General features: G+C 33.8%; 1 protein-coding gene across 1 annotated transcript in view; it reads left to right on the top strand.

Moving 5' to 3' along the window:
- Window positions 1-4,717: 4,717 nt before the first annotated feature.
- The window catches only part of LOC113495285 (elongation of very long chain fatty acids protein 7-like), a 42,424-nt gene continuing 19,665 nt past the window's right edge, over window positions 4,718-27,476 (top strand). The window contains exon 1 of the mRNA XM_026873954.1: window positions 4,718-5,229. The gene's annotated coding sequence lies outside the window, so the exon portion shown is untranslated. The remainder of the gene's footprint in view (window positions 5,230-27,476) is intronic.

Below are 27,476 nucleotides of genomic sequence, written 5' to 3'. Positions count from 1 at the left end.
CCGAACTGGTAAAAAAAGTAAATACCTTCTTTCATTTACAACTCAACTTGATTTTTATCACGTGTTATGAACGCCATCTACATTACTTGAACAAGAACTAGCGAATTAAAATAAAATATTTTTAGGTAAGTTTACGCGATAAATAAAACAAACAGATACCTTTTTGCTTACCTGATTAAATATGAATTATGTTCTGATTTTAATCTTAAATAACATAAATAAATAATAAAGTGAAAAATTGCCCCAAAATGACCTACTATTTAATACGAAATCGTTTAACTGAAAACAGCGCCATCTGTGATTTTTGTCTCGAACTAACTTAATCAAGCCAAGAGTTGACGAGTGCAAAGAGTTCATTACTATAATATTGTGGCGGTAACATAATATGCAAGTTAAGGCTCGCGTGATAGTTTTCCGTGCAGGCCCAATCCAATCAATCTTCAAAGGATGCCATCAAATAATAATAAGGTGACTACATTTATCGTTACAAGTTGCTAAGAGGTCATTACGCGTTTGAAAGAATAAAATTATTGGTTTATTCTCGGATAATTTAATTTAGAATTGAGCATTTGGATATTGGATAACCTGCACCTAAGGACAGAGTAGAATCTAACAAGGTTAGTCATTTTAACACAAAGATAAGAAGCGATTATTATTTGTAAAGGTGAACGTTTTTATCATGGAGAGGATCATCATCAGTCCATATTCGTCCACTGCTGGACAAGTGAGACTGGCCTCCCTAATTGCACGCCATCAAGGTCTATCATCAGCAGCTCGCATCCAGCTACTGCTGGCCATCTTGCGCCACATCATCACTTCACCTTGCCAATGTTATTATAACATGGAATATTGAAATATGGAAATTTTGAATAAAAAATTCCAAACTAAAACAAAAATTTGTTTTACTTCCCGATAGATGGCAGCTCAAACTCATTCTCCACTTGGCAGCGGCGTAGCTCAAAAAATGATAAAAAACAGCTGATAGAAACGAAATACACGGCCTATTTCAATTTAGTACTAAAATTAAGTAAGTGGTTTTCCATTCCAAAATAGGAAACCACTTTGTCATGAACGACAGTTTTATTTTTGTCTGTTTACCCTTTCGCCTCAGCAAAGACAAAGACTGAAGAGCCTTCATAGAAAAGTACAATAGGTACTGAAAATATAAGTTACGAATTAAATACACTATCATATAGTTATTTTTTAATATTATAATCTGAAATCGTTAATCCGTTGCGAATGATCAGTGCTGTAAACCTTTCCCGCAAAAAAAGAAATGCCCAGCAGTGGAATATATTTAAGCTGGTATTATTATACACAATATTGTAAGAAATACTAAAGGCCATATAAACTGAGCTACGTCAAATTCTCATTAATTCTACACTTAAGCTTAGCGTGCAAGTAGAACAATACAAATCCCTCTTGCATAACAGGTAACGAAACGTCCGATTTCAATCAATTACATAACCATATTTAAATTGTGTGAGTCACGCAATCTCATGAACTATGCAAGTAGGGTGTCTGAGGGTGTGTTGTCCGAGTTCCATTGAGCGATGGCAAGGGTATTTCCAGTTCTGATTACTGGTAATTAACGTTATATTGGTATATACGTATACCTACATGATTTGGTCCACTTTTAGTGAACTACGATGAAGTAATTATTCACTTTAAAGGTTGATTTAGTATGTTTTTTGTTTATTCATCGAGTAACTGCTATGATGAAAAATAGAAACTGTTAGAAATTATGGAGAGGCCTATGTCCAACAGTGGACTGCTATAGGCTGAGATGATGATGATGATGATAAACTGTTATGATAAGCTTAAAACAAGATAGAAAAAAAAACAATAGTTATATTTTATACTAAATTATTTTTCAAGTACTCAGTCAGTTATAAGGTAAAATATCTTATTATGAGTCTAATTTATTTGAAATGATTATAAAGTATCGTTTTGGTCTGCACGTATCGCCGAGTGTCAAAGGTCTCCACACCCACTTGACTGTGCGCGACGTGTAGTCGGTTCGATCCCCGCGTAGGACAAGCATTTGTGTTATCCACGAATTTTTAGTCTGGTTGTGATGGTGATTATGAAACCCCCACGACGCAAGGATTAAATTCCTCTATTGCGCGATCTATTTTTTGAATAAGGATTTTTTGAAAGTTTGTAACATGAAATTAATCGAAAGAAAAAAATGCTATCGAGGGTAAGGCGATCGGCAAAATTCAAGTTTACGAGTCTGTAAAAGTTGACCATTTCACTAGATAAATTTATAGCTTTTGAAATAATGTATTATAGTAATTATTCTTACTGATTTTATAATACAAGATCTAAAATAAAAAAAATAAGAACTAAAAAAGCGTTTGCTTTGATCATGAGAACACGATTAACTCAGCATATACTTATGAAAATATACATTCAATACAAATAATTCTATGCGACAACATCAACCTAATACTCGTTAATTGCTTCTAAAAACTTCCATTCAGATTATAAAAATAAGTGTCTAAAAGCAGAAATCAACTTTCCCGCCCACTCACAATGACCTGTCAAAAAGATAGCGCTGACTATCCAGTCCGACTCAACCAAAAATAAATGAAAATCTTTTATTTCTTTTTGACAGTATTATTTTAAGAACTTAAGTTGATTTTTGTAATCCACTGATGTGAAGTTCCTTCTAATATATCAAAATAAAATTAAATACCAACGCAATTCATACGCATTTTCTAAATGAGTAAAAGTTTTGGAGAAATGCCTCATTCAGGACAAAACAGTATGTTTGCAAAAATACTTTACTATGCATCTATTTTAATAGTCTATCGTTCTTGTTTCAGGACTTAAATGTATTGTATTGTAATCAAGGTTAAAGAGAGTTGTATTCATTAGGAAAGGTTAGTTTGAGAGTCGTAGTTGCAGCTATAGTGGATACAGGAATTAAGTTTAGATGAAGAGACCTAACAAAAGTGGTACCTTTAATGTACCTCCATAATCAACAATTTTAGCCTCCTAGTGTCTATCTCCATACAAACAGTTGACAACAGAGAATAAAGGCTTATTTAGACGATGCGAGAAATGTCATACACGTTACAATACATTTCTTGGTGAAACTGCAATAGCAACAGAAGTGACAGACCATCGACGTCAATGTACCGCAACTTTCATGTTATTTCTCGCAGCGTCTAAAACGGCTTTAAAGTGGAAAAGATAATAATGATAGCGATTCCATACAAGGGTGTATCAAATGTTAAAGGGAATAGATTAAGGCTACGGTGCTCGTGACCTTAAATGGAACTAAATCACCACTGCCGTATAACCATTACGTCTGGTTAAGTATGACAAACAACATGAAAAACTGACAAATGTGAAAAATTTGAAAGATGTTTAGGCGGCCCGAAACCAAGACTAAACTGTTATACTTAAAGTAAATAATTATTATGATTCCGGGAGATTGTTTTAAATATATAAGGTTACCTAAAACATTGGCCTAGCCTTTTCCCAACTATGTTGGGATCGGCTACCAGTCCAACCGGTTTCAGCTAAGTACCAGTGTTTTACAAGGAGCGACTGCCTATCTGACCTCCTTAACCCAGTTACCTGGGCAACACGATACCCCTTGGTTAGACTGGCTGTCAGACTATTTCGAGCTTCTGACTACCTGTAACGACTGTCAAAGATGTAGGAATAACAGCCGGGACCCACAATTTAACGTGCCTTCCGAAAGACGGAGGAACTCGTTATGACAAAGATGGTCATAACGAGATGGTCACCCATCTACAGACCAACCGCGTCAAGCATAGCTTAACCTGTGATCGAAACACTTATGCGGTTATAGCTTAGCCACCTAAATAGCAAAAGATATTTAATTTTTTGTGTAGAAAGTAGGAAAAATCACAAAACGTTTTAAGAATTGACAGTGAATTTAACAATTATTTAAATTCTGAAAGTATTGCACTAATTGAAACTTTTTCGAATTTCGACCATTAATTTCCCTCGGATTAAATCCAGTTCTTCGCTTGCACGACTAGGTATAGTTTAAAAATTTAAAAACCTCTTAAAATAATTAAGACATAGAATAGTTCTTTATTCCCTTTACTGACTACCACCAACCTCTAAAAATCAGATTAGGTACAGTTCTAGAAAAATTGCCGCTTCACACTGTGCACGTAGCTCGAGCACGATCTCGCGTCGAATGCAATAGACTTGCTTCAGGAGGCAGCAGTAAGTCCCGAGGTATAAAAATGTCAATTAAGTTAAACGCCTCCCCTGATCGATATCAGAGTGCATCCGGCGCACCCAGCTCGGAAAAACCTATATTATTTTTTTTAGGAACCGCTATACATGATCTATTTTTGCATGACGTTATTTCTAATTATTAATGTTTTTGGTAATTTCATGATTACTTACTTGAAGAAATGAAAATGATTTTTTTTTAAAAGAGTTGAACTTATATGTCAAAAAAGAGACAGACTGAAAAATCGTAAACCAAAGCAGTCAGTTAAGGAGGACTATGCCAAGCAGTGATGTATAGGGCTATAAGCAAATGTGATAGAAATATCTGGAAACTTTTCCTTATTCTCTACTAGTTCTCTGATAGACGACTGTCCATTCCTTCAACACAAACCTTGATTTAGCTTGCATGACACGCATGACACAGTCGCGTTGACATCAAAGGGGTTGGCCAATTATTTACCGCCGAGTTCAACCATAGAGTTTAAGGTCTGCCAACAAATGACAATGTATATAATGACATCAGTAATATTTTAATTATATAAAACGTAGTCTAAAATGTGTCAAATTTTTCTAAGATGAAAATGCCCAAGTAATCTTTTGACTTGGTATTTTTATACCAGGTACAATATGTAGCCAAAAATTATGACTGCATGGCAAGCAAGAAGTTTTGTTTCCTCAAATCCGCCGACACCGTCTCGCGCCGTCGAGTCTCTCTGCCGATCCTCCGGCGTGAAATAAACACTTTTTACAAAATAATCGCAAATATATTTAATTAGCCCAGGTAACAATGAAAGTAATGTAAGTGAAGTAGGACGACACAATATCTTAGGGACTGGTTACTACTTATGTCTGTTACATCGCGTGCTATGCGCTTATTTTATGTGTAGAGTCGGTCGATACGCCGCAGTGCTGTGTAAAGCGCCGTCCTAAACGCACGGACCCGGTTCAGCTTTGGTTTAGTTCAGCGTTCGTGCCGACGTTGTTGCGTTCGAAAATACTCTGGTAAGTCCGTTACTTGTATTTTAAATCGTTATTTATTTGCTTTTAGTAACAATAATGTTTATTTCCTATTATGCGGGTGGGAATTTTCGGCCGAAATTGAGAATTAGGTTTTCGTGAAAATTCGTGTTCGGGAAAACTCAACTCAACAATTCGTCTACTTTTCCTAATTACTTTCGGAGTGTTATGTGACGTGTATTCAGTAATAAATTGGAAATCGACGTATGAATAACATATTTTTAAGAATTTAGATAAAGAAAATTCTTTCAGTTTGTAAGAGTAGTTTCAGATTCCGCTACTGGTTGAAAATTTATTGACATTGATATTTAATTAAAAAATGTAATAAGTACTGGATTGAGCTTAAATTTAATTTAGCATAGTTTCAGGCTGCTAAAAAATCTTAACAGTTTTATGTAGTTCTAATTGATTTGCATTTATTAACATTACGTTAATATTCAAAAATACTTTTTACCGACTTTTCTCAATTGTTGTTTATTTATTTGAACATTGGAAATTCCATTAACAGCGTAGCAGTACTGTTTAAGGACTATTTAAATGCATTAAAACGTGTTTCCTTACAATTTATTTTGACCAGGCCAATTGAATTCTGTGTCAAAATAAATCAGTTTATATAGAAAAATAAATGCGTTGATACTTTACGTTAAAGTAACTTTTTCGTAAATACTTGTGGTTAGTGCGGATTTTTCAAAACTTTTATCTTTTTCTTTTCTAATAAAATATTTTCTTTCTACTAGGATATTGCACATAAAAGAATCTAGGTCGTGCGTATGACTGTGTGGACAGTAAAAATACGCTATTATTTTAATATTTTAAAACTCAGTGAGGAGAATATAATATTGTTGTATTTTTAATCAACCTCAGAAAAAGATAGAACCAATCAACCAATTCAGCCTATCCTTAATTTTTATACATTAAGGTTAATTTTAAAAATATTTCATGTAATCGCTCTTTTTTAAGCACCAGATTCAAATAAATACCAGGACCTAAATCGATGAAATTCATTCTCCATGAGGTATCCCAAAATATAGTACTACATTATCATTTCAAATATAACCAGTATTTTCTTTTATGGCAAATATCCACTCAATCTCTAAGTACCAGGCTAACAGGAATGCAAGGACTTAAATCTGTGCTCTCCGTTTTAAATAGGTATCCTCACCGTGCTCCTACAGATTAGTGCGAAACTGATGCATGCGTCATGGACGGATGCCGGCTGTAGAGACTGGTCATCTCTTAACGACTATTATTATCACATTTATTTCGATCAGACTACATTACTTTTAACCAAGTATTGTCATAGAAACAATGAATAAACAAGGGTTTTTAGCGTTACTTTTACACGGCTCTGTTTCTTTTTACAGAATATTATAAACTAGCTGTTGCCCGCGACTTCGTCCGCGTGGTTAGATGATATAAGTTAGTAATTTTTGAATGGAATCCCTCGAAGATAATAATTTTCCCTGTTGTTTCCACATTTTTCGTTGTATCTTCGCTCCTATTAGTCGCAGCGTGATGGTTTATAGCCTAAAACCTTCCTCGATGAATGCTCTATTCAACACAGAAAGATTTTTTCAATTTGAACCAGTAGTTCCTGAGATTAGCGCGTTCAAACAAACAAACAAACAAACAAACAAACTCTTCAGCTTTATATATTAGTATAGATTAAATTACTATAGGAAGATTGGCCTGTACTCATCTGCTTACCTGGTGTTGACGTACCATATTTTTGAGCCTTAAGCGTAATATACTTGCCTACTAAATTTAATACAATACTCGTAGTATTCCAATGGCTGAAGATCGATAGTACTGCAGATCCTTTGCGATTTTCAACGACCAATTATATCTACCTACATTTAACCTGCCTTGTGTTTCTTTTATTTACTTTAGTTCATGTTCAGCGGGCTTTAAAAAGAAGGAGGTTATCAATTTGACTGTATATTTATGTTTGTTTAACGCATATGAACTGGATGGACCGATTTTGTTGATTTTGAATATTATTATTTAAATTATGGAATATTTTAGTACTTTTGCCCGTATGATGAACTGGCCAAAGCAAATGAATAGTAGTGGAGAAAATTTTGGCCACCTGTTTAACGGTCTAAGAATAAAACTAGTTCAAGACAGTCCGTATGTCTCTTCGGAATGAACTTTAAGATCAGTTATTAATTCTTCACAGCTGTGTTTACAAATATAGCTCTTTAATCACCTATGATCGAATACTGCAACTGAAAAACAGGCTTGTCAGCTTTAAGTCCGAAAAAGTTTATTGTTGTCTTTTTGTACGAATAATAACGAAATAACCTTTTTTCTATTGCAAATTAGTACCATAAACCACAAAGAAAAAGAATTTAGACCTCTTTGCATACATATTTATTTATGAGGTGACGATATTCATTTCGATATAGCCAATTTCTTTTTAAAATTTAAATAAACGAAATAAGATAGCTAATTCAAAAAAAATTCTAAATATTTTTTGTATCGTCGCGATGATGACGTACGATTATTTTGACACTGAGTGGGATCATATTGTATTCCAGACAAACATTTGTATGACTAATATATAATTCAGTCTGGGAAGTTGTGTGTGATTCATGTTTGTAAATAATGATGTCTAGGGACATCCAAAAATAGGGGAGAAGTTTATTGAAGCAGTGCAAAGAATAACAATCCTTAGGCATACACGTTATAGGTATCATATTAATGTAATACATTGTGTCTGATATTTTAGTCGGAAGTTAGACTTTTTTCAAATAAAATTATTTTATGCGTTTAGCAGGTAGACCAACATTGTTTTTCTTGTTTTTGGATCGGATTTAATAATAAAAGTATGTGTTCCTTAGCTTGCAAATACACATTTCTTTCGTCCTTCTCCCATATTTTTCGTTTATTTCCTCCTGTATTGGTATATGGTGACATCACTATGATAATGATATCTATCAATATGTCTGGACTACACAATAATCTTTAGAGGCCGATTAATACTATCTGAAAAAAAATCAAATAGATAAAGTTACTGTAAAACTTAATATAATAAACGATGTTCATCAAGGAAAGGTATACCCCTAGCAATAATTACTAAATAAGAAGAACATTTTGCTAGCTTCTACGGACTCCGGAAAATAATAATTCGTAACTATTAACACAATAAAAAGTTAAAAGCTGCGGTAACAGGCAACGGGTTATTGACCCCCGACCTACAAAATATCGCCTTACTCGCCACCTCAAGGAATATTTCCTTTATAAACTGGGTTTATGTTCACTAATGAGGTCTTTAACGAACCTGCTATGTGTTCCCGTGAGCTCTAAGTTTTACTCCGATTTCAGTTTCACAGATTTATTTTCAGGCTGAAAGTAAGAGAAAAATCTTTTTCATGTAAAATGTTGTTAATATTTTTTAAGCTTTTTTTACTTTTGAGGAACCGGAATAGACTTTTTTAAGGTATCAAAATGTATGTTTATTAAAAGTATGACATTAAAATATATATATTATGTTTATTACTATCGGTTTCCAGAATTGGTTACATGTAAGAGATAACTGCCTGCGACAAAAGTATTCATTTTTAATTACAATCAAAAAGTCAATCGCCAAAATTATAACACCCAAAAAATACATCTACCGACGAAAATATGAGAAATAAAATAATTTGACGAACAATCCCAAAATTCAATTGAAATCGGTCACAAAAATATACTTTATCACGTTTACTGTACCTCAGTCACCTTTACGACACCAAAACAATGCCCCAGAGGCATCAGCGGCCTATTTCAGAGGAAAAGGGAACCACGGGGACTTTCCAAACAAATACTGTGACGAGAATTTCGCGGTCAGAACTCTTTTGTTAAAAACCTTTGGGCAAAAGCTTAAAAAGGAACAGAAATATTATAATTTTCGTTAAAATATGATGACTTTATTTACGTGTTTATGTTGTACTTTTTCGTGAAAAGTTAGGAGAAAACTTTGGCTACCAGAGAAAATGTTTTCCATTTTCGTGAAATATCGTACAGTTGAAAAACGTCTATTAGTGATTATGTAGCCAAAATTATAATACTTTTAAGTAAACTTGCAAAAAAAATCTATAATAGTAATAACTCCATTCCTAACGATACTTTAAAATTGCATGTGGATTCGTCATCAACAATTAGCTCATATGATTGAAAGTGATTTCCGAACACTATAATTACAATAAATGTTGAATACATTTTCAGAATTCATATTTCCTTTAATAAAAAACCATTTATGAATTCAAAGAAAGCTCTAATTTAAGTGGCTGAAGTAGGTATACCAACCTATTTCTTTATCGAAAATACTTTACCAAGCATTTATTCAGGAAAAGGTCACAACGGCTTCGTAGGTACTTTGCTACTAAACTACGCAGGTCAAGCTACCGTCAAAGCTAGTAAAAAGTAAAATATTACACATTTCCTCAGAACATACATGTGCCTCACATAAAACAATGTGATTTACGATGTAGGGAGGCGAAGAACTTGGCGCAAGATTTACACTCACAACTCAACTTCTTCCATTGATAAGGGGAGAAGTTTTGTTGTGTCAAAATAATTACTTATGGGCACATGTTGTGTGTTATTTATGCAAAAAACCTTGGACTAATTTGAGCATCTCATGTTGTATAGTCCTTCCGTAGATGGAAAAATGTCACCAGTACTAGAAGTGTATGTACGTGACGGTTTAAGTACGAATTTTTGAGGTCGTATGTTGTTAGTCAAAAGCTTTAGGCAGAGGAGAATTGGAGGTTTGCGCAGTCTCGAGAACAAAGAGTCTGGTTGAAAATTTTCCGTAAGAAATTTTGACGGTGGAAAATTCATCATATCAGTAGTGTTGTTTTGGTTTTGTTTTTATTTTTTATTCAGTCCTTGAATGGTGCCATCGAACCAAGTCACGATCGAACACCGATTTTGTATTTTCAGCGTCATTAGGTGTTGATCAACAGTAGTTCCAACTCTTGTCACGAATTGACGCTAGGGTTGGGGTTCCAGAATACTCCATTTGATCAATCCATTCGGTCTCAATTTGATCAAAACAGAATCCGATAGAAAAGAAAGCCTATTACTTGTATCATCATCATCCCCCCATCAGCTACGCCTTTTTCCAACTATGTTGGGGTCAGCTTCCTGTCTGAACGGATGTACCTAAGTACCAGTATTTTACAAGGAGTGCCTATTAGACCTCCTCAAACCAGTTACCTGGGCAACATGATACCCTGAGACTGGTTGTCAGACTTCATAGCTTCTAACTACTCATAAAAGTTGTCAAAGATGTATAACTAATAGCCGAGACCACGTTCCTTCCTACGATATACGGAGGAACTCGTTATGACATAGCTTAACTTGTGATCGATCGACTTGTGCAGTCGTAGTTTAGCAACGAGCTTCTACTATTACTTGCATGCTGTGACATATTCTTATCCAGAATCCGTTCATTCCTCTAATTACCCTGCAAATTAATGATCAAGCCACATTGAGAATTTCAAATCACCTCCACTTTTAAATTCTAATTGCGAAACAAAGTGGTTCATTTAAAATCTTGCTTACTTCTGCCAGCTGGCACCGCTATCAACTTAATTTATTAATGAAACTTAAAAAGATTTTAAATTCAGTTGAAATTTTTCATATTAGCATAGCACTAAGCTAAAGTTGGCGTGCAAACACTGAGCAATGTATTTTATTAAATAGCGTGGTTGCAGTTGTTTTAGCAAGACAGTGTGGTTGAAAAGTATGTAACTTTTGGACCTTGGAACTAAGTTGAATTTTGTTTACAGTAGCCAAAAAAATACAAGGATTATTCGTGTATTTGTGTATAAGTATTTGAAGACTGTTACGTTGAGACTAATTTCAGTTAAACACTTGGACAATAGCCATGATGCAATGAAAATCACATCATGCATTCAGAGGCATTATCACGCCTATTATCATAATTTTGCGGTATATTTTTACTAACGAGCCATAAAATACTCCTGAAAATGAGATGTGAAGAAAACTATTTTATAATGACTTGGCTAGCAGGTGATAATGATGATATTACCTCACTCAGGAGCTTTTCGTAAATGTTTTTTTTTATTTTGGGTGATTTACTCCATGATTTACATAATTAGCCTAATTTGACTCAAATGTGAGGTAGAACTGGTAAAATTCTCGTTTTTGTGCCCCCTTAATAGCTGTCGTTGGGTTTCGTAACCAAAGGGCAAAAAGGATCCTTATTACTAAGGCGAACTGTATGTCCATCCATCTGTTACCAGACCATATCTCATTAACCTTGATAAGGTAGATAGATAATAATTAATGTTAGCAAATAATGCAAATCCAACCAAAATCGAGGTTAAGCAATGACCTCGGTCATGAAATTGATAGGTGACTAATTTTTGAAATGCCTGTCTGAGCCAGTATGGTCTAATGGAATTGCTAGTGGTAGTGATACGATTCCAGCAATTGCAAATAAAACAGATTCAAGGAACTCTTTTACTTTTAGGATAGCCAAATTTCTAAACACTGTTTGGCTGTAGAAAATATCTGCTATTTAGTCCTATTTTGTGATACTTATTGCCAAACTAACAGCAAAACGAAAAAAATCATAAACAGCCTTCACAAAAAAGTTCATAATTTTCTCTCTGCATGTAGATCCCAATTAAAATATTTTTCAAAGGCTTAAAATTTATTCTTCATTTTCCCCGCACTGCGGTTCTCAACCTTGTTGTGGTGTACCGTTATGGAACTCACACACATCTCGACTCGGGACAAACATCTGTTAGAACAGACATGTCAGGCCGACAAGATTAAATTCAGCTCGAATTTAATTCTCGCCACTTCAGTCTTTGTGTCGTGTGTAAATTAATTTTCTCAGTAACTGAAACAGAAATGTGTAGTTGGAGTTATGTTAAGGCTTTGTTCATTGTAGGCTAGGTATTGTCTTGGCAAAGACTGGTATTTGCTTGTTGTATACTCATCCTCTTACGAGCTTAACGTAGCTTGCGTAAGATTTATTTTTGTGTAATCGAATGTGCTTTAATTTTTTGATGACAAAAGAAAGACTTTAAAGGATGTCGCATTAAAATCGAAGAAACAAGAGTTGATAAATGATTATCAAAAATACTTTATTTCATCATGGTATTAACTAAATTTTTAGGACAAAATGATTTTGACAATGAAATACCTAACGTAAATATAATTATGCATCGTGAGACCCGCATATTGTAATTATCATCAGTTGACTGTCGCAAAAAAAATCTCGCCTTTTTCTGCAATACATTCCGTTCAAAGTATTGATTTTCTAATTCAGTACAGGAAATAACAATGAAGTAGATAAAGCAAACGTATCCAATTTCGTTTTGAATAACAAAATTTGTGTGCGACCTTGAAATAAGATTGCGCGACCAAGGACATTCCTCCCCTCCGTTGACGTTTCCAAGAATCTTTAGAAATGCCTCAAAAGGATCAGCTTAATTAACGATTCCTTTCTAGAAATTGGAGTTTGATTAACTTTTTTCTCTTGTTGATGTTCTGGTATAGTTTTAATCAGAATAAAAGGTTGGAAAAATTTAATCATTATGTATTTTCGGTTGTTTTGCAGGTATGACGTATATCTACGACTTCAGTTTATTTTTTTAGTTTTTAAGCGTATTTCTCAATATCAGTTCTACAACATCAACATTCAATTTAAGAAAAAAATGTTTGGAGATAGTATTGAAAATACAATTTCCCATGTACCAAAAAACCGCATTCATTCAAAACTATTACAAAGATCAATTATTGCTCCTAAAAATAGCATAAATGCAAATTTGAAATAAAATCTGTTTTGAAGTCTGTCACAGACAAATAAACCTTTTAATAATATCACCTTCAACTCGTCAGTAATCAGTACTAAGCTCAAAGAAAATTGCTAGTATTTGCACCTATCTATACATGGTTTTATGTCTTTAACCGATGTCGTTTCCCTTAGAAAACGGAGCGCCTTCAACAACTGCGATATAATTATAATAGGTCCCAGTAAATATATGCATAAAACCTATCAGTGTGAATTACATAGTTACTCATGAGCAGATATCAAACATTCAACCAATTTCATATAAGGATTTTTCTGCCATACTTGATGAATTTTGTATGAGACCAAATGACAGTTAATGTACGTTGAATAATCTATTGATCCAAAGAAAAGATTTGACGTAATAAATATAAGAAAAAAACAAAATACAGTCGAATTTAGAACCGCCTTCCTTTCTTTCCTTAAAGTGTTTTGAAAATGCGACTACGTTTTTCCCGAGTAGATATAGAAACAGACCCAATGGTTCTTCTTGGACACATTATTCGTACTGTATTGCTGCAAATAAATATAATATATACAATAATTGCAGCAGAATGAAACCGATTTAATAATGGATCGGAAAAAGCCTTAACTAATTTATACTCATTATATGTATCACTTTGTTTTGTTTGGCCTTTACGGACAATTAAGCTATCGATTCTGATGAAATTTGGTATGGGGGTAATTATAAAAGAAAACAGTTATATAAGGAATCGATGACTGAAATACGTGTACGGAAAACTATAATAAGGGGTATTGTAAGTAAGTCCTGATAGAGAGAGATCCGAAACTTTGGAACCCGTCAGATCTTCTATCGGTAGAAGCTAACGACGCTGATAACACTTGATTCTAATTCAGTTAGATGTCATTCGAGAACCAAATCGAGAATTAAATCAAAATCGAAACAAATCACAACCAAAAAAAAACAAGTTTCAGTTGTAAACCTACATATCAGTAACAAAAAATGTCAAAATCTTTTCTTCTCTTAAAGTATTATTTATTTATACACCGTGATTTTTTAGTCATCTTACAAACGCAGCCCAGTTCATGTATCCAATGACTAGAACACGTTCATGATAAAAAAATCGGTATTTATGAGATTTGAATAAATTTAAAATGCAATTTTTATTCAATATTATGATGCAATTTGTAGTTTTTTAGAAACACAGCTCTGTTGCGGGCGCGGTCCGAGCCTTGTAACAATGATGAGGGGTGCGGGCGGCGGTGTTTTCATCATTTTTAAGAGAATATTTCAGATTTCTCTTGTTTAATTTTTCTTCGTACTTATTATCTTAGTTGATGATAAAAAAATAACAATCACGCCTAGGGGTATTATTGTACGTCGGATACATGAACTTGGCTGCTTTTGTATGACGACTAAAAAATCACCGTGTATACGTCAATCTTGTAACATGTAAATAAAATTCTCGGGTCAATATAGTCCACTAATGATGATGAATGATAATCACCCCTGAAACAGTGTGACCGGCTTTTATGAAATTTGATATGGATATTCTCTAAGAATCGGCAACAATTTTATAACCATATGTGATAAGTGTTGTCCACACCTACTTTGAGTATTATAATATAAAAATTTTAAACGAGAAATAATATTAGTAAAGTAATGTATTAGGTCCGCTAGTAAAATTACAATTTTGGTTTTGAATTGAATTTAACTACCGAATAAAAGTCCTTAGTGCTTAGTGCTAGTTACTATTCTTGAACTACTCCCGTTCAGAAATAGTAACTTTACTAATCAACTACTACCATGGCCTAAATATATTGAAACAAAATGTCCAACATCACTAGAATATTAGTAAACAATAGATTTGTGTTATCAGGTCATTTACTCGACGCGTTTGATTCAATGCAGATTGGATTATGAAATGTTTTATATAATGAAATGCTGGTTCCAGGTTCACGACATCGTTTAGAATTTTAAAACAGTTTCGTTTCATTAAATCGTATGGAAATTGTGCGTGTGTCAGCAATTTCTTAGACTACGTCGTTTTTTTTTTTGCTTGAGTACTACTCCATGCCACGGAGGACGCATAACGCTGTGATCCTACCAGTAATGGTTAGCAAAGGAGATTTTTTTTCAGGTTCCGTAACCAAAAGAAAAAAATTTGAAATCTATTCTCAGGCTCCGCTTTCTCTCCGTCCATCCGTCACCAGGTTACCTCATGAATCGTGATTTCTATACAGTTGATATTTGAAACGGTACTTCAGGTCATAGGTTTGCAAAGCGCCAATAAAGATATCTTCGTCCCTGCCAAAGGGGGAGGGGGGGGGGGGACTTTGCCAGGAGGTAGGCAGCATTGCTATGCTAAATACCAATTAACTGTGCAAAATCAGACCAGATTATTGTTAAGTCATTACGATTCTGACAACTATAATTTTTTGATTTTGATTTTGACTATTAGTCTCAGGTACTACGGGATAGTGTGTTATAAAGATGGTGTGGTGACCGTCTAAGCAGTCTTTCCTAGCGTATGGTATTCAGATGCTATTGCATTGTCAGACTAAGCCAAGATCGAGTAACGATCGCGTATTATAAAGCATCGATTACTTTCTTTTGAGCGTCGTTCCAACTTGTGTCACTGTACAAGTTGGAACGACTCGGTCTCCAATCGATTGAAAGAGAACTCTATTTTGTCTATCATAAGAATACTTTCGGTTTCCGGTAATAATCTACATGAAGAAGTAAACACATAGTAATTCTACAGAAAAAATCCGATAAGCTATATTCTATAACAAGAATCATTCATACAATCCCTTTGATATAACGATAAACAGTTGTATAATACCATAATGACATGTTCTGTACCTATACTTTAACTAGCTAGGGGTCGTTATAAACCGCATAACAGTCATGACTTTTCAAATTGCGCTTTTGATCATGATGTTAAGGTTGCTTTTAGTTTGACATGCATACTTGCATACTACGGTATTTGAAATTTGCCTCCACACTGTTTACTCGGCGTTTATTATGAACTTTGAAAGAAGGATTGTTGCTTTCGTGGAAAAGAGACGCGCAATACATAGCGGCATCTCGCTCTTACAAGAATGATCTTTCTTTAACATTTTACAATACAAGATCCACTTTAGTAAAGTTTACACTGTTGAACATGCACTTGTTAACTATAATATGACATATAAAGTTACTTTGGCTTTTGATAAAAGATCTATAAACATTATTAAGTAGGTACAACTTCTGAACTGTTATGCAAAATTCCGTGTGATGTTGTTCAAGAACATTTTTTATTACTTTTTAACATAGTATGAGTACAATAACTCTAATAAAATATGTGAGAAACATGCAATACATTCATATAATAGTTAAATAGTAGAAAAGTGCTGAAAAACATCTACAGCGCAGAAGCGACGGATTCTATTGGACCACTATGTGTCAACCGCGGTGTTTCCTGTGCTTACTATACTAAAATTTTTATATTGCTTGAGATCTCAAACAGTCTTTTTGATAATCTGGTGTGACATCAGTCATAAAATCGCGCGTAGTATTAACTTGTGCCTCTTTACGAATTAGCGCTACTTTTGGGTTCCAGAGTTCCTACACAACCTCAATTCAATTGAAATACAATTCGATTACGTATATCGTGAATGAAAAGTATATATGATAACTAGCTGTCCCGGCGAACTACGTACCGCCGAACAGTCGATGATGGAGATAAAATATTAAGGGTGGACAAACCTTACCACTTAGGGTTATGAAAAATAGACAGTAGCAGATTCTTAGACCTACTGAATACGCATATAAAATTTGGTAGAAATCGGTAAAGCCGTTTCGGAGTAGTACGGTTACTAACATCGTGACACGGAAATTTTATATAATAGACTAGCTGTTGCCCGCGACTTCGTCCGCGTGGTTAGAAGATATAAGATATGATTTATATCTGCCCTGTTTTTTCCACATTTTCCCGTGTATCTTCGCTCCTATTAGTCGCAGCGTGATGGTATATAGCCTAAAACCTTCCTCGATGAATGGTCTATTCAATACAAAAATAATTTTTCAAATTGAACCAGTAGTTCCTGTAATTAGCGCGTTCAAACAAACAAAGAAACAGACTCTTCAGCTTTATATATTAGTAGAGATGTATAGAAGTACTAATATATTTTCTCAAAAATAATTCAATCGTTTAAAACTAAAGAAGGTACAAACATACAAACACACACACAATTTCGCCTTTAGGTAATGTGTGTGATACAAAGTAGACTAGCCTCTAAGAAATGCGATATCATTGTAACTGAACAACATCATTAAGTATATAAATTAAAATATATTAATATACTCACGTACATGCTATGTTGCACTCGGGTCATAAAGGTCCTTTTTGTGTAAACAAATAGACACGAATTCACGTGACTAGACACATGGTAAATAATCTAAAAATAAAATTAAAACACAATTCAGAGGTATTTACATAAAAAATATTTCGATATATTTTTCATGGGAAGTATACGTGCCAAATCGTAACAATAAAAAATATAAAGTAAAATTAACAAATACTTTTCAGATCCTAAATAAACTAAGTTATTGGGTGTTAATAGTCTGTGTTAGTAACATTTATTTTTCCCTCATACTATACTCTTTGCTGCATAATATCAAAATTGGTTAAGCGGTTTATTAATGAAAGGGTAACAGACGGAAACGTGAACGATCAAACATTTTTTACTATTATTTAGAGGCTAATAAATTATTTGATTTTGAAAAAAAAAAGAATTGAAATGAGTAATTTAATATGCAAATGTTATAATATTTCAGTATCACATTTGTTTTAATTATATTAATTCCAATCAAAACTAGTCTCATGGATTGACTGTCATGGACGGGTCCATATCAAAAGATAAATATTTTTGAGTGAGTCATATAACTTTAACTAAGTATAACACACATTTCCTGAAACTACTTTAAACATTTAATTGCATTATCACCAGTGTGAACTGAGCCTTATACGACGATGAGAACTCTGCCTTACTCTATTGAATTATACAAGCGCCGCAATGCGGCATTACTCGGACTTGCAGACTACCGACTGATATTTTATTTAGACATAATTGCATTGAAGCTCGAACTTTGTCAAGGTAAAACAACCGGTCGCAAGGTTTGGAAATTGGTGGGAGAGTAGTTACTAAAGAATTAAGGTAATTGTATCAAGGTGTCTCTCTTTTCATGGTTAGTTAAAATTTACCATTAAAAAATTAATTAATATTGGTTATAGAAGATCAGAAAATACAGTAAATAACTCTTTAACTTATAACTTTTGGTAAATTATGTATTTGTTTATTTTAACTCGTAATTTTAACTATCACAAAACGTTGGCGAAGCTAAGTCACTAAGACTGTTTTGAATACATTTAAAAAGCTATGAATATTATAACAAGATGGAGTTTTATAATTATAAGCTCACACAGATTAACAAGACGATTACCATATAAAATAAAACATAACTTTGTTTTTGTACCTTGAGACAGTGTTTTTAGATTTATTAAAGAATTCTGAAACTCTTAAAGACGTCCGAACTTATTTTACTAAGTCAAGCTGTTTGTCATGACCTGTATCGTACTTATAGCTACCAATTTGGAATTTTCATAGATAATATATTTCTGTTACAGTAAATGTTAAAATTATTAAACAATAAAAGTAAAGATTGATCGATTGTAATTGATTGATTTTTTCCTTTTGCAATTAAGTATAAATACCTAAAACAATTACAGAACGCTTAACAGTTTTTTTTAATTATACGATAGCATCGCATAAGGGATCGATAAGGAAATAAAATACCAAGATGTTGCAATTTTTTAATCACCACTTTAGAAACTTTTCTTATTCAATCGCCATAAATGTTTATGAGCTATTCTATATCCCACACAATGTTGGCTCTATACATCTGGCTAGCAGTTTAATAGTTCATTACATTGTTTGGTATCATAGAAGCAATTTCGTGAAAGAATTACGGATGGAGATATCGAGGCTCTGAATGTAGAGCTTTGTTTCGAAAGTAACTCCAAATAGGTTCAGTATTTCATTCAAATTCAGTAATATTGTGGCTTACTGAACAACAACATTTTGACTGCATGGATAGCCGAATGGTTGAGGTCACCAAGCCAAATCATACCAGCGTGCTACATTAAATGCTTGTCCTGAGTCTGGGTGTCTTTGTGCATGTGATTTGAATGTTTGTGAAACCTCCCGCCATATAAGAATTTAATTCCTTAGCGCAGAAATCGTGCTTTTTTAAGTAACGAAAATTGCATATCATCGTAATAAAGTTGTATTAAATGATACTGTTTTACCCCAAGAACGCTGGGAATTATACTAAAATGATGCAAAGGTTACCCACGTGTATTTATCGGGATGGTCTGACTAGTTCAGTTCAAACTGCAGCCCTATTGCCGCGTTTGCTCATGATTAAGGTCTCCGGTTGGGTCCGAAACTAGTCGGGCGAACCCGTTAACTAGTCGTGAGTTATACACGATTTACTAATGGTCGAAGATCTCTTGCGTAAGACTCATCCTTACTGACAATTATGCCTGAGTATTAACAAGTTCAATCCTGACCTCTATCAAGGTTTAAGTTTATAATGCGACACCATCACCATCTTATATTAGGAAAAGATATAGTCAATAGGAGATAAATATTTACCTAATTCGATGACATAAGGATCTTAATTTAGTTGAGAGTTATAGAGGTTCGGTGCAAGAAACAACACGCGATGTCGCGACGTCGCGAATTCTGCCCCGGGCACGCAAAACCAATGTGTCTAACATAAATCAATATCTATGGGGAATCCGTAGCTTTATGGGAAATCCATACGTGATACCTTCCATAATTATCTAGGATCTAGGGTAGGTTTAGCACCTGTGGCGGTTTTGCAATTTAGGGCAATGTTGTGCTTTGAGGGCTAACGATAAACTTTTCGTAATTGAATTTCTTACTTTTTGCAATATACTTATGTTTTATTCAAAAGATGTTCAGTTTAGCTTTACGGTTATTTATTAAATCTGTCCTAAAAAAATGTTATTACAGATTGGAATATGTGGAGTTAAAACAGAACTACTCCGATTTTAATTATAATTAAATCTTAATACATAAAAAAATCAAGGACTTATAAGTAGTTCTTACCACTATTAACTTGCTAATCTTTTAAAATAAATTGCTCAACCTTCCAAAGAATTGCCACAAAAACTACCAACGCCTGCTATAATCATGTAGCAAAGATATGACAAAACGAAACACTTAGTTCAAATGATTATTGAAATTTAAAATGGCAAGCAATCAAAAAAAGTTTTGGGAAATATCTATAAAGTGATTTATTTCGTACTCATCATAAAAAATACTTCCAACAAATCCTTTCCACAGTTTTATCTCTTATAAAATATGAAGGGCTTTTCTGTTCGGTGGCAGGTCTCATCAACAATACTGTGAAATGACGAATGGTTCAGGCGTCAGCTTTAACTCCGTCATCCGCAGATAACTAATGGATAGTACTTATGACTAGAGTAAAGATTCTAACACTTTACTATTTTCAAAGAGAGAAATAAAAGTAAAATATTATAGGTTCCAGAGACGATTAAGAAGGTTATTTTGGAAACAAAAACCGCTCAAACTCTAGAATCGGATGAAAAAGTACCTATTGGCAAATACAAGTATTCGTAATCTCACAAATGATTTGTCGTTTACGGGGTTCGAATCCGCTTCACTTCGCGCACTATGAGGTTGGCATTGTAGCCGCTAGCACTCGGCTATGATAAATTTTCCATTAGAGTAGCAGTTTTGATTTACCCTTAAAAGTAACATTTTCGGCTATTTTCAATAGAAGATTATTATCTTAATTTTTTTAAAGAGATATTTTCGTTAAATGTAGTTTGATTGACCAGTAACATTCTAGTGTAACCTAGGCTTTTCAAGCATTACAGAATAACTTAACCATGTAAATATTTGTGTATAACGTAAACATAACTAAAAAAACAAATGCGATGTTTTACTTTGTATTACTACAGGTCAAAATTACCATTGTTTGTAACAATATTGGTTAAATTAATTATTACAACGAAATTATACTTTAATGCGCAGGCATGTCAGTTTGTCATAAAAGTAAAGACGCTCCAGTCATGCATGGAAATACATTTTTACTGTGTTTTGGTATGGATGATGGTCACTGGGTAACAGAGTTTTCCGGTAGAGTCCGCCGTAGGCCTCTCACGTGAATTTGAACACACCATTTCGTTCAAGTATTCTCACTATGGTGTTTTAACTGTCTGTGGCATACACATCAATTGAAAAATAAAATATTAGGTACTTGGACTTGTTTACGATTACGAGTTTCAATCCTTGGTATTCCCACAATTTTATTTCGATAAAAGTAGAAACACGAAAATAAATTGTATCAATCAGCTCATAAAGTTAGCCATAATCTCACGATTCATTATTGCTACTATAGTATTGTCTCTTGCAGATGTCTTTACATCTTTGTAAAATTATGGAGAAAAAAATATCCTAAATCTTTCAATTTTCTATTACGTTGATAAAATAAATACCTGAAAGACAAAACTTATCAAATTTAATGTCTCTTAGAAAATAGAGGTCGAAATATTACCCATATTTTTTATCATGAATAAACTTAGCTCTCTAATCCTCTTACCGAAATTCAATATTCCAATCAAGATTATTCCATAATAATTTGCTTTCTGCCTTAACAAAAGAAGGTTCTAGTCTACCAACATCAAGTGCTAAAGGAATATCAACAATACTTACGTCGTTTCTAGTAATATCTATTGTGAATCGAGTGCTTCCACTTGAATCAAATGAAAGGCTTTCTTTGAATGAGGTACAGCTTGTATAGTTACTTGGACAAATGTTTTGAGGAGTTCAAATTCAATTTGTTTTTACGTGTTTAAGCATTATTACTGATCTGTTTTATTATTTTCATGATAAGTCGCTGGATTTCTTGAGATTCAAGTTGTTGTTGTATTTTCTGATTAATGTTTTTCCTGTTATACTTAGTTAGTTTTCTGATGCGGTATGAATTTCTGATTTGGAATCAGAAATTTACCCATTCAGCAGCAACTACTACCCCTTTCACCGAATACACAACTGCTAAGTACCCTCTACCTAGAACGTTTTTTCAACAAAACATCTATTACCTTCTTTTCCAACCCAATGTTATTCTTCATCACTCCATGTCCTATTATATATGTCGTCCTCAACATCATCATTAATTTTCCATACATCATTCATTTATAGGCCTTCAGGTATAAATTGTATTGTACCACCCCTATTGTCGGTGCCTGTAGTTCTTGCCCATTCAACAGCCTTGACTACTTCAGTGTTGAATTATTAAGCTACAATTGCATCGGGGCTTGAACTTTTAAGGCTAAGGTAGAGTTTAAAGGCCGAGTTAAATAGTAAAGGAACTTAGACAATTGTAATCGATGGACGTTTGAAACACTTAAGCTTTTCGACCGTAATTTTTAGGTTTTTACTATTGATGATCGAGCACTTTTGTGCCATGACTGCGGAACCCATACATAGGACCTTGTTGGATCGTGCACCGTCTTCACCAAGTTCTTTCTTACCTAGTTTGAAGTCGCACTCGACGTTCTTTTATTATTTCAGACTCAATACGATATAGTGACTTTGTACACGAAACGCGACGTTCCAGCCAACAACTACTCAACTAGGTCATAGAAGCATTTATCCATCTCAAAACTAACTTCGAGTTAATTCGTTTTGCGTCTTCCATTCTTCGCTGTTTTCAGTGTTATACTTTCTTATTGCAGATGATCACGCGAATGTTGTATAAACATGTCATAATATTAAGTGCGGTATTCAGATTATGACCTTTTTACATAATAAATGGATTTAGAAGTTATAAAATGTCCTTAAGATTTGGCGAGGAGATGGAGTAAGGTAACAAGCTTAAATATCCTATAAAAGTCACTTTGAGCCCATTAAGGCTCGGAAAACAAGACAAGTTTAGGTGTTTAGGGATATTGTACCGTAATAAAGATTCACTAAAGATTACAATGTATTGCGGGTGTATATTCTGGTTTCAGGGAGAAGGTTTATACTCGGTAGTTTTCTTTTACGGACTAGGCATAGTAAGTATTAGTTTTACTTACTATGGGCAAGTATAAAAAGTTACTGGCTATTAAAAGTTTCATTCAATTCGTGTCTATCTGGTTGTTTCCTAAGTAACGTTGATATATGGGCCTTCAATGTATGAATACGCCTTAGCTTGAAGCAGTTCAAGACCATGCAGACTTCTTTTAAAGTAAGACGGCCCTATTCGCCGTGTAATGCGCTGCCTCGCTCTCTCCGGCTGACTTTAAGAGGTGTTGGAAACTCCAGTACAAAAAGAACTGAATAACTCCTCGCAACAGTCATCACACGAGACTGATTCAAGCAGTCTTTGTCTGTCCTAAATTTAATACGTATAAAATTTCGACGGAATAATTTCAGCCAAAAATAAACAACCATTACGAATTCGAAGTGAAAACTTCATGCTACTGAAAGCAATTACATTAAAATTTCATATTCAATCAAATATAAATACTAACTACTACAACATCCATTACTTTAATTGAATGGGAACGAAACTGACGACTTAATGACAAGGTAATTTGTATTTTGTTTCTTAAACTATAAGTGTCTATTTTAGTTGTACAAGGGAGCAATTATTTCGTCCTACGGTTTGAAAATCGTTTTTATTACTGAACCTATAAATAGGAAATTCTTGTTATAAATAATTCTCATTACGATTACGTGTTTTAGTAATTTTCACTATAATTTACTTATACTTATAAAGGTATTTGGTTCTAGTGGCTATTTCAATCATCTTCAATCCTCGGCTAAAAATAAGCTGTCGTTTAAATAAATTGTTGTATTTAGAATTTATTTTTTAAGAATTACTTTCGTTACTTCTTCCTTTTTAAAACGTTCAAGTATAGTAATGGTTCAACTAGTTTTTTTTTTACCGAAATCTTTCTCTCAAAAATTTCTCTAACAGTAGCGTCTTTTGGGCTTAATATTTGCATGGTGTTTTGTTTTAATGAATATTTTGTGCTATGATTTTAATAAAAATAATACTTTAAATACGCTTTACCCGTAGGGAAGTCCAAAACTGTAGTCAACAATTCACAGATCTGAACTTCAAATTATCGGCGGAGTAAGAAACTCGCGAACAGAGACAAATATTTACCTTAATAATATTAGTATCGTCGTGAAACTAAAACCTAGCAAAGCTTGACCATCGATGACGTAACAATGACGTACATATAAACTATTTATGGAAACTTCATGTTGTAGCCGCGTAATCAATAAAAGGTTATTTCAGGTAAAAGACAATACGCTCAGGTTTCTTAAAGGTCAACAAGTTCAAATGTTATTAATTGTTGAAAGGTGATAGTAGAGTTTCTTTTGGGGAAGAAAATATTGGTATAAGTTTGTGTAGTGTTTTCTTTGAAAGCTCTTTGGACTTGGGATGGTCATGTTGTTCTCCTTTACCTATTGAGCTAAAAGTTTCACTGACTTATATTTTAAAGCAATTTTTCCGAAATGTTTTTTCTTGGAAACTAGCTAAAAATAAAAGATAGTTATAGTTATTTATAAAGCTATGTTTAAACATGTTTTTCATATACAGACATGCTAAATGTACAGTTTTAAAAATAAAATAAATAGTCATAGATTATCCCATTGATTATAAAAACCCTTATTTTTAAATAATTTATTGCATTTCTCTTTAATTTTAAATAAAAAACATAAGAAACACATCTGAATAGAATACGGATGAACTTGGTTGGTACGTAAAACCTAGCTAAACCGAAAAACCCTAACATCATCAAACATTCTGAACGAAAAGTGAAAAGCACTTAGACACAACGAAACAGGGTCGCTACCATAAAACCTTACACTATAAAGACATCAAGGAAAGTCTTTGAATTGCAATCGTCGACATGTAATGCGGTATAAAGTGCTCGTTACAGCCTTTCAAGACTTCAATGTCAATGCAATCTCCACTGACGAGATGTCGACCTACTCCCGAGTCCCTATTACGGACCTTAAGTATGGATACAACTATGAAATGTAGGTAGGTACTAGTACTTACTGGTTACTTGGTAGCGATGAGTTGCGGTTTTAGTTTTGATGTTGAATCTCGAAATATGGGATAAGGTAACTAGTTTTTCGTTCTGGATTCACTTTCTGGTCTGTAGGTAACATTTTAGATTAAGGTGAAAACGTTTTTGGTAAATAGGTATGCAGTACAGTAAACTCGCAGTAATAAGTTTACATATATCCTTTGGCATAAAACATAGCTCATAGCTTAACAAACTCTTAGTAAATCAATTGTTACGACCGCACGAGTCGTAGTCGAGTGCAACGTGTCGCGGGTTTGATCCTCGCGTAGGAGAAGAATTTCTGTGATCCACGAATGCTTGTCCTGAGTGTCTTTGTGAAAGTGATTTGAATGTTTGTTATATAATTATTTTTTTTAATTTGAACCAGTAGTTCCTGAGATTAGCGCGTTCAAACAAACAAACAAACTCTTCAGCTTTTGTATATTAGTATAGATTATTTGAACACCGCTACAACCGCTATACGCAAAATTAATTATCTCCGAATTCGAGCAACTAAAACACGATGTTACATCGTCACTCCTATATGCTGTAGGATTAAACCTACTTACATTAGGAATGAGTGTGGCTTCGGATTTCATGACGTAATAGCTTCAGGATTTAACGTAATTTCGACGTTCTGATTACTGCTGTGTCTTGGCACAGTTAACGACGACGATCAATGAATAAAATGTAGTTTTATAAAGTAAAAAAATGCTATCGAATATTGAATGAAACGTATAGAATATTTATTTAACTGCAAAAATCTTCTGATTCAAGCGTACAAATATTTTGCAGTCTAGAAGTGTCAGTTCAAGCCCAGTTGCAGTTTTACAGCAAAATTAAGTTGTTTCGCCATTTTATATCGGTGTCTTAATGCTCGGCTGTTGTATTTTCTTCTAGTCTCTCAATCTTGTAAAAATCCTCAAGAATTGTTTAAGCAAGCTGCTGGTGATTCTTATTTTTGATTGTGCTTTCTATTAGAATGTTATTTCAATCAGTCATTTTACCAGCCTTGGAGTCCACTGCTGGACATAGGCCTCCCTCAAGACGCGCGTGCTACATGCTGTTGAGCACGTATTAAACATTAACGTAACACTTTCTATTTAGTTTTAATTGAATATGTCATTTTTTATAGCTTAAGCATTAATCAGTAATTATAATACGATAATGATGAACACCAATTTTAGTGGTTTTGATCCATGAATAAGTAATTATGACAATTAAAATAAATTAATATGTCTATTAATAAGTAGGTACTTTTCTTTTGATAATAGACTTTTTGGTTTGTTAAAATCATAACTTAAATATCATTTTACAAGTTTATAATTGACTACGGTTCAATTGATTTTGACGGCCTCCGTGGTCGAGTGGCGTACGCACCGGTTTCAAGGTGTCGCTAGCTCTGAGGTCCCGGGTTCGATCCCCGGTCGGGTCAATGTAAGAATTCTTATTTCTACATTGTCTCGGGTCTGGGTGTTTGTGGTACCTTCGTTGTATCTGAATTCCATAACACAAGTGCTGCAGCAACTTACTTTGGGTTCAGAACAATGTATGTGATGTTGTCCGCATTTATTTTATTTTATTTATTTATTGATGAGGGATAGGATCAATGAAGGCTTTTGAAGGTTGCATTTTCTTTATTCATTTTCAATCCATGTTTGAATTCATAGCCCATAGTTTTTGAGTTTTCTAACACATAACTGCACTTACCGTTCTCCTTCTCTCACCAAAGGTCGTCTGAAATATAACTTATTGGTTCAAATAAAAGTCTAGAGACATCGTATCACAAAAAACAAGACCGTGAATTCAATATCGAATTTCAAATCATTTGGATCCAACACAAAGGATCGTAAAGTCTCGTAAATGTCCCTTTTCCAACCCAACTCGCAATCCTTGTACAAAATTAAAAATCGGTGCTACATATATACATCCCCCTCTTTTATAAAGCGATCTGATACATTAAAAAGAGACAGATTATTTCTAGATTTAGTTTCCAGACATGTGCTTCCCTGCATATTTCATTTAACGTCTAAATTGTGGCAAGTTGCCAGAAAAGTTTAAAAGGAAAGCTGTATTGAAGATTTTCATTTTATAAGCTACGGAAATTTTGACATTAGAGACATTTTATGACCTTGCCTTTGAAAGGTCTTTTACCCTAGCATGTAGGTAGCTATATTTTCAGTTACGTTGTTCAAGCATTGATTTTATCACACATGCTTCGGTTTAATGCCTACAAACTCAACAAGACACATTAATATAACTCGAGAGAGATTAACTTA

Source organism: Trichoplusia ni, chromosome 6 (assembly GCF_003590095.1).
Source record: "Trichoplusia ni isolate ovarian cell line Hi5 chromosome 6, tn1, whole genome shotgun sequence".
Classification (NCBI taxonomy): domain Eukaryota; kingdom Metazoa; phylum Arthropoda; class Insecta; order Lepidoptera; family Noctuidae; genus Trichoplusia; species Trichoplusia ni.
Note: the sequence above shows the minus strand (reverse complement) of the source record. Positions and strands in the feature narration are given on the sequence as shown.